General features: G+C 42.9%; 1 pseudogene across 1 annotated transcript; it reads right to left on the bottom strand.

The window, feature by feature from the left end:
* Positions 1-408: 408 nt before the first annotated feature.
* On the bottom strand, positions 409-6,615 carry LOC146672435 (uncharacterized; annotated as a pseudogene). Its single transcript, XR_014908122.1, has 7 exons — positions 6,231-6,615; positions 5,538-5,870; positions 5,353-5,451; positions 4,800-5,129; positions 1,518-1,827; positions 1,084-1,404; positions 409-728 (listed from the first exon to the last, which is right to left on the bottom strand). The product of XR_014908122.1 is annotated as an uncharacterized LOC146672435 (transcript).
* Positions 6,616-8,815: the final 2,200 nt, after the last annotated feature.

The following is an 8,815-nucleotide window of genomic DNA, read 5'->3' on the forward strand; positions in this document are numbered from 1 at the left end:
TGCACATGATTATGTACAGCGAGCAGATTATTCATGCTATACATCAAGTCTAAAAACAGCATGGTAATAAGTGGAGATAATATGAGCAAACAGTTAAATTAACTGGGAATGGCAGCAAAAACTCGGGAGCTGTGATGTAGTCACGCGTTGCGCTCTTGGGAAGTCTGGACCCCTGTGTGAACTAGTGAGAACGCGGGTACAGACTCGCATACTTAAGTATTTAATTTGCTCATTATACAGGATGACTCAGATAAAACAGGACAGTTGCCAACCCTACATAGAAGTAACAGCAGATCAGAGTGGACTGAGACAACCCTTAAATGTTATACACACGGAGTCTTATTTTACTGTGATGGTATTTTTGTCTTTCCGCTCATGTAATAACAATATTTTCCTCACAAGATCCACCTGTGCTTCCTCTCCTCTCTCCTCCACCTGTTACAGTGAGGGAACGTCCTCCATGATGGAGGAGCTGCTGGAAAGTGCTGAGAGTTTCCTCCAGAGTGAGACCTCTGTCACAGTTCAGAGGATCTACGGCAGCAGAGACCTTCATGGACACTAAAAGTCTCAAACACACAACAACATCACACTGACTCCACTCTGACATCACTGATCAATAATCAAAGAACACACAGATCAAACTGATTGATCAGCCATCAGAGGAGTCGGATCAATGGAGCTGCTTCTGTTCCTGATGTCCCCTGTTTGATCCTGGACCTGAACTCTCCCTGCAGAGGAGACACAACACAGTCAGACACACAGTAAGACACACACACACACACACACACAGACTGAGACAGGACTCTCTTCCAGACACTCTAAACCAAGGCACAATGTACATTCCAAATTCCTTTAATTTTAAATATGTTTATATTGTCTATCCTGTAAAATAGTCAGATGTCTATTCATATTAATGTACAGAATTCACCTGCTTGCTGCTACTACTGCACATTCACCCAGTGTATATACTATATGCACATGTCGAGGAGCGTGTCAGGCTACATTTCACTGTGTGTTATACTTGTATAACTATGCATGTGACAAATAAAGAACCTTGAACCTTGAACACACACACACACAAACCTTTGACTCTGAGCAGCACTCTTTTGTATCTCTTGATCTCCCCGTAGACTCTACAGCTGTACCTCCCACTGTCTCTCTCTGTGGGCTGTTTCAGGGTCAGACTGAGGTCTCCAGGCTTCAGCAGAGATCTTCTCTTCATCTTTGTTCGGTCTCTGTAAAGCTGGTGCTGTTCTCCAGGCTGATCAGAGCCGTTCTTATACACGTGGACCTTCCTGTCATCATTGTTCCACCACACCACCTTAGCATCTGCAGGCAGCTCTTTTGTGGTTTTGAAAGGTAGCTCTACAGACTCCGCCCCCTCCTCCACCTCCACCTGACAGACTGAGAGGACAACAAATTTCATAAACAGTCTAAAGCACAAAATAAGATTTGTGTTCACGAAGATCTCATCATCTCTTCTTCTTCTGCAGCTCACACCCAGCAGCAGCACTGACCTCTGACTTTCAGCTCCACTTGTTTCATCAGGATTTTTTTCCCCTCCCTGTTGCAGACGGTGCAGGTGTAGATGTCTGCGTCCCAGTCTGTGGGGTATTTCAGGGTCAGACTGAGGTCTCTAGTTTTCAGCAGGTCTTTATTGATCTGTGTTCGGTCTCTGTAATGGTTGTCCTGATCTTCAAGCTGGTCAGTGGACCTTCCTGTTGAATCTGGTCATCCACTTCACTTTAGCATCTTTAGGCAGGTTTATAGTAGTTTTGCACGGCAGCAGGACAGATGCCTCCCCTGAATCCACCTCCACCTGGGGGACTGAGAGGACAACAAACACAACATGAGCTGTGCAGCAAAAGCAGCTCTGAACATGTTTTGTCTGAATGGAGAAAATGGCATCTTTTCAATGAAATCAAGTTCGACTGGTTTAGTCTTAAAGAACTCTGAGTCAAAGACTTATTTGCCACCTTGTTACCTGAGAGCTGTCCTATCAAGCAAGTTTGATTTATTCAGACTAAAAAATATTGAAATAAAATAAAAATGTTTCAAAATAAAAAGCAAAACTGAATTTTAAATGTCAGCAACATCTAAATGAACATGATTCTCTGCATGCCAGATACATTATGTCATAAAGACGTCTGCTCTCTGACATGAACGAGTTCGTCTTTCAGAAACAGAGCTCAGCTGAGAGAAATAGAGACTAGTCAGTACAATTCATTAATAAAGACATCTGTTTCAGCAAATTCATTATTCATTTTCAGGTGATCTGTTGTATTAGTGATTCCATTAATGTAAGAACATCTGCTTCACCTCTTGTTGGAGACAGAGTCAAAGCAAAGAAAGGCAATTTGATGGCAGCACTGTCATCGGACATGAGTATCAGGCCCACTCCAATATAATCTTAGTCATTATTATCCTGCTGCATGGGCTGGGCTGTAGTTACATCGTAAGGTTTTAAAAACTGAGCTTTAAAATGAACAGTGGTAATAAAAACCGAGAGAGGCCGACTGTGATCACTGACTTTTTAAGAGGCTTGTTCAAATTAAATGGAACAAGATACAAAGTATTAAAACATGTTAAAAAGACAACTGTCATGGGTCTGTAGCTCTGTCCACGGTTTTAGGGAACATATTTAGTTTTAAAGTAAGTTACAGGGCTTTTCCTGCCTTTCTGAGGGACTTGCATATGCAATATGATGATATGCATATCAGCATAATTATGTATTATTATGATATTAAAAAAGACACACTGTATGTTAAAGAAAATACATTAAGAAACAGATTATATTAGTGTTTGTTTTATGTGTATAAAGTTCTAAAATTATTATTCATGATATAACACGGTCTATAAATGCTTCTTAAGAATAGTTCTATAACATTGTCTATCATTACTTTGTTATGGATTAGGTGCAAGATTTGTAACTAGGGATGGGTACCGGTATCATGTCACCGGTTCTGACATAAACGGTAGTAACCAGACCGAAAAGCAGCGCACATTTCGGTGCTTTATTTTGGTGCTTTTTTTTTCCTGAGCTTTGACACACTTTGGATTCCAGCCAATCATTTACCTTTGCGAGCGTAGTAGGCGGGCCCAGGTACGTGCGTTCTTTTAGAGCAGAGCTACAGATTAAAAATGCCCAAGGCGAAGCGGTCAAAGTCTGGCTGTACTTCACAGCAAAAGATGCAAACTCAGCAGCAACAAGTGCTTTAAGCTGATACTGTGATACTGTCAAAGGAGGTAACACCTCAAATCCGATGAAACACCTGGCGACGCATAGCGTTTTGTTAAAAGCCGAGAAATGCACCGTATTTGATAGCTTGCTGCGAGACCTCACATCGAGCACATCTACTGCGGGTGGGTTGCCAGTTATCGGACCCGGAGTTAGCAACATCCCCCAAAAACCCGAAGAGGAGAGTCCTGGCCCCGCCCTGCCAGTGTAGCAGAAATGATGACGGATGATGATGCAGCAGCAGCCGTTCTTCTCTGCATGAGTAGCTTAATGTTGTTCGTGTGTAATTTACGTTGAGTAGGCTAACCACGTTATTAAATTAATGCATGTAAGGTGAACTAGCAAACATCATCATAGCTACATGCGGCTGTCTTCTTGTTTGATGGCAGATACTAACTTCACCCTGGCCAAAAAGGCTAAAATGACCAAAGAAAAAGAGGGAAACTGCTAAACATGAGAGGTTTTTGTACAAAGTTTGTGTTCTTCATTCTTTAAGCACCGGTTCAAAAGTACCGGTTTGGTACTGGTATTGGATAAAACCTAAACGATACCCATCCCTATTTGTGAAGTGTGGATAATTAAATAATAGATTAATGCAATAGCAAACTGTGCCTTGTTGTCAGATGGACATCAAGTGGAGAGTGATAGATGAGATGAGGAGATGATGAAAGAGTAAGAGAGGCAAACTGAGTCACAGGCAGAGCCGAGTTTATTTTGTTTCCTTATGCTTCCAAGCACCTTCACCAATCTTTGCATTTAATGTCTACAGTCTCGGATCAGCACAGCCCTGCCCTCCAGCACTATCACAGCAGGAGCAGCAGAAACCCCACAAGAGCAACATTGTACCCATCAGGTAAACATGGAATATGTTTGCTTTGCCTTGTCCCCACCTGATGACAGTGATATAGTATGATGTGATTCCATATTTGATTGTTGATGAATGCGGGTTGTTGTTATTCGGCCTTTTCTCTGTGCCCCTTTTGAACTTTGAGCACCCGCCCATCTAAAAATCTCTGCACAGCCTTGTCCCTGTTTATGTGTATAGGTGTTTGGACATGAGTGTGTGTATCCGGAAGAAAGAATTACAAGAATCATCAGGCTGAGGAGAGTTCCTGCTCTGAAGCCAGCTGATTGCCTTCATCAGTTGCCTCTCTACTTAAGCGAGTGGCTGAGCTTCAGTCGGTGCTGGATCATTGAGTTCACAATGGGTTTGTTAGTGAGAACTTTGTGTGTGTGTTGCTTGGCAGTTTAATTCATGTGTTTTCTCACTAGGTATTGGGAACTGAGAGAAGCCACTGTACAGATTTGGAGTTGGGGTTGTCACAATTCACGCCACAGACGTGAGCACTGTGTGGGATTCGGGGAGAAACAAGGTAAAAACTATGTTTTGTGCTTTCTTTGTGCCTTTCTGTCCTGCTTTTTAGGACTCTATTTTCTGTCTCCTCAGTTTTCATGTCTAGAGTTCAGTTGGTGTGTTTCCTGTTTTACTTTGGTCTTTGTCTCATGTCAGTGTGTCTAGTCTAGTGTGTCAAAACCTTTGACCTGTATAAGCAGCACTGACCTCTGACATGGAGGTGCACATTTTTCCTTGTCAGTATGTTTCCTTTCCTGCTGTAGATGGTACAGGTGTAGGTGAAGTTGTCGTCATCCGTGGGATATGTCAGGGTCAGACTGAGGTCTCCAGGTTTCAGCAGAGATGTGCTCTTCATCTCTGTTCGGTTTCTGTAAAACCGGTGCTGTTTTTCAGGCTGCTCAGAGCCGTTCTGATACACATGGACCTTCCTGTTGTTTCTGTCCCTCCACTCCACTTTAGTGTGTTTTAGGAATTTAAATATAGTTTTGCAGGGCAGCTTTACAGACGCCACCCCTGAATCCACCTCCACTTGGTAATCTGAGAGGACAACAAAGCACAACACGATGACATCAGCACCAGCTGTGATGGTCACATGACCTCCCTGCGCCCTTCTTGCCTTCTAGTCTCAATCAGATTGTGTCTCAGTTTGTTTCTGACTCGTTCTTTGATCTCACGATCTCATGTGTCTGGTCTGAACACAGTCAAGAGGCCACCTGTTAACCACTGGTATTATGGGTAGTGTAGTAGGAAAGACACTTACCTGACATGTAATAGTGACGTAAATAATATAAAAGACCTCCAAAAATCACAAAGACAAACAGGAGAACCAGAAGATCTTTGACCCAGGATGGAAATGGTTCTGTGGGGAAACATAAAACAAAATGACTTCTAATCTCTGACCTGTGTCTACAGTATTGACCTTTGACCTTTATCTCCAGCACCTACTTTTGACCTGCAGCACTACTTTCTGTGTCAGGATGTCTTTGTCCCTGTAGATGGTGCAGATGTATCGTCCTGTGTCTCTCTCTGTGGGATGTTTCAGGGTCAGACTGAGGTCCCCAGTTCTCAGCAGGTCTTCACTCATCTTCGTTCGGTCTCTGTAAACTTCGTCCTGAGTCATGACGTCATCATTTCTGTTAGAATACTCATGGACTGTGATGAGTCCGAGGTCAGAGCGAGTCCACTCCACTGTGGTGTCCTCAGGCAGGTCAGGTGTTGTGTTGCAGGGCAGGATGACAGACTCTGACCCTTCCCTCACCTTCACCTCCACCTGCTGGTCTGAGAGGACAAGAAACCAAAGTGTCAACTGTAAAAGTGGCAGCAAAAGGCCTCTAAAAGTTTTGTGTTGGGCCGTGCATAAAGTTTTAATGTATTTAATGTATGTACAGATGTGTGTGTGCTGAACCTCCCGGAGGTAAACATAAACACATCTGCACATGCACAGAACGAATTTCTTCTGCTTTGCTTCTCTTGTTTTGCTGTTTTCACTGAGGTCAAGTCTACAAACGTTCCTGCTGGGCTCATCAAGACCTTCAGAAACCGTTTAAGAAATACTTTGCTTTCATTTAACCTCTGACCTTTCTCTGTAGTACTGAATACGACATGTAATCACAGCAGGTTTTAGAATTTGATGCTGACCTTTGACCTGCAGCTGGATGTCTCTGAGTCTCCGTTCTTTCCCTCCAGCACTGATGGAGCAGGTGTAGTTGCCGCTGTCAGTTTTTGTGGGTTTCCTCAGAGTGAGACTGAAGTCTTTAATGATGAAAGCGTAACGATTCATTGATGTGCGTCTGCTGTAACGCTGGTTTTGTCCTGTAAGATCGTCTCCTTCTTCTCGTCGTTGGTGTACAGATTTGGGATCAAGGTCACTGCGAGTCCACATCACTGTTCGATTGTCCTCAGGTATAGAACCTGAGTACAGACATGATAGTAGGACAGACCTTTCCCCCTCATTCACCTCCACCACCACCACAGCCAGAGCATGCTGGGAAACTGGAAGGACAGAGACACGAACAAACATTAAATGAATGTTGTGGGTTTGACCCAGAGTTAAAAGATGCAATACAACCAACATTATCTTCAATTTCCCCTTGTAGGACTAATAAAGGTATATCATATCATATCCAACCTATTCCACTTATCCTAGTCAGGGTCACGGGGGGGAGGGGTTACACCCTGGACAGATCACCAGCTTGTCCCAGGACTAACCATTCACATGTTCACACCAATTTTGAATTACAAATTAACCTAATACCATAAACTGCATTTCTTTGGACATTGGAGGAAGCCAGAGTACCTATAGGGAACCCAAGTAAACATGAGGAGAACATGCAAACTCCACACAAAAAGACCCCAGAGAAGCAGTGGAGTTGGACTCAGGACCTTTGTGCTCAGAGGCAACAGTGCTAACCACCAGAACACCATGTAGCCCAAGAACGCATAACAGCTTCAGTTACACAGCATTCTTTTCCCAATTCAAAAAAACTATTGATACAATGTCAGTAACACAGAAACTGGAGAATTATACCAAACCTCACAGGCCATAATTTCCATCTTGTGTGACAAGACAGATGACCAGTCACACTCCTTCAGTACAGTCACAGTTTTTCACTCCAACAGTCCACAAATGCTCCAAAACATGTTACAAAGGCAACATGACATATTTACTTATTAATTCACAAGGAGGAATCTTTTTGTTATTAGGAATCTATATTCCATACAGAAATATTTTTATCTTCTATCTTTTAGTGTAGAGCATATCTAAAAACCATAGAGGCTCTCACTGTTTGGAGGTGATGGAGCTTCACTGTTTTCTGGAGAACTTTGCACATTCAACCAACCAAAGGACTTGACATGGATTATGAAGTAGTATAATGGGAATGACTATCGGACCATGTGTTTTCCAGCTGCCTGTGACAAACAGCCAGATGAACTAATCCAGTGTTTGACAGAAACTGTCATGCTTTCCCGTGTCTCCCTGGCGTTCACCTCTGAGATCGCACTGTTGTTGTTGTTTCTCTCTTCTTTCTCTCTCCCTCACTCTTCTCTGCAGGGGTTGAACTTGTTGTGGGTTCCACCCTCAGGCCTGTGCCCTGAAAATAATTACTCACCTGCTGCTCATTATCTTGTCACTCGAGCCTCTGCTCAAGGTGACAGCTCAGTGTTTCCGACTGCTGGATCGTTGAACGACAGTAGTCAGTGTAGCCCCGGCTATTTCCTGTAAATTCTCGTCTCTAGTTGCTTCAGCCTCAGCCCAACACGCACAAAGCTCCACCTTCAGTCCAGGGGCCCGTTCTTCGTACCTCGCTAAGTAAGTTAGCTGGATTTGATTGTTGACGATTTCGCGTGATCTTGGATCGTTCGGTTCCCCAAAGCTCATCCGGGACTTGCTGTCATAGCAACAGAGCCGTAAGCGTAAACCTGCTCGGGAGCAGGTTTACTTTATGTAAACAGGATTAGATCGCGGCCACGCAGGTATGTCCGCTTCATTTATGCGAAAGCAACAGCGATATTCCACCACTGTTTCACCATAAATAAATATTATCAATGTAACTAAAGATAATGCAGCACTTGATCCTTTTATTGATTTCACACAGATACATACAGGTCATTTCCTAAAAAAGGGAAATGTACTATTAACATTCTATTACATGTATGTGATTATTACAGATGTAATTCATATTTCAGAGTAGTAATTGCAAATTACTTCGTGTAATCAAGATGAGAGACCACGGCTATAAAAGCGAAGGTGGATTTGGGAAGTCTGTCGCAGCCATGTCCTGTCCTTTTACGCGAGCCACCCATTGCGGAAGGTGCAAGATTGATAAGGAGAGTCCTCAGAATCCAGCGTATATTGCGGGATAGACAGGATCCTTTAGCTCAGCGCGACAGTGTGCTCATTGAGAGATATCGATATTCCCGTGAGGGTATTATTCACTTAACCAACTTGTTGACGAGGGGGTGCAGGACCACCACCTGTCTTTTTTTTTGCTCTGCCCTTTTCTTGGTTGCTGTTATAAACAAACAAACAGATTATTTCAGGGTCTCTTTCCAAGAGACGAAAAGCAATATAAGTGATAAATATTACCATTCTGTAGAATATTCTTATATTTCACTTTTACTTGTTCCCATGTTCTAGTGGGTCCTGTTGTGGCTCTAATGTGAAAGGGGATATAATATAACATATTATAATATAATATAATGTAATATAATATTGGATAATA

This window comes from Rhamphochromis longiceps, linkage group LG3 (assembly GCF_057381845.1).
Source record: "Rhamphochromis longiceps isolate RC_006_pf linkage group LG3, R_longiceps_female_GT1.1, whole genome shotgun sequence".
Taxonomy (NCBI): Eukaryota; Metazoa; Chordata; class Actinopteri; order Cichliformes; family Cichlidae; genus Rhamphochromis; species Rhamphochromis longiceps.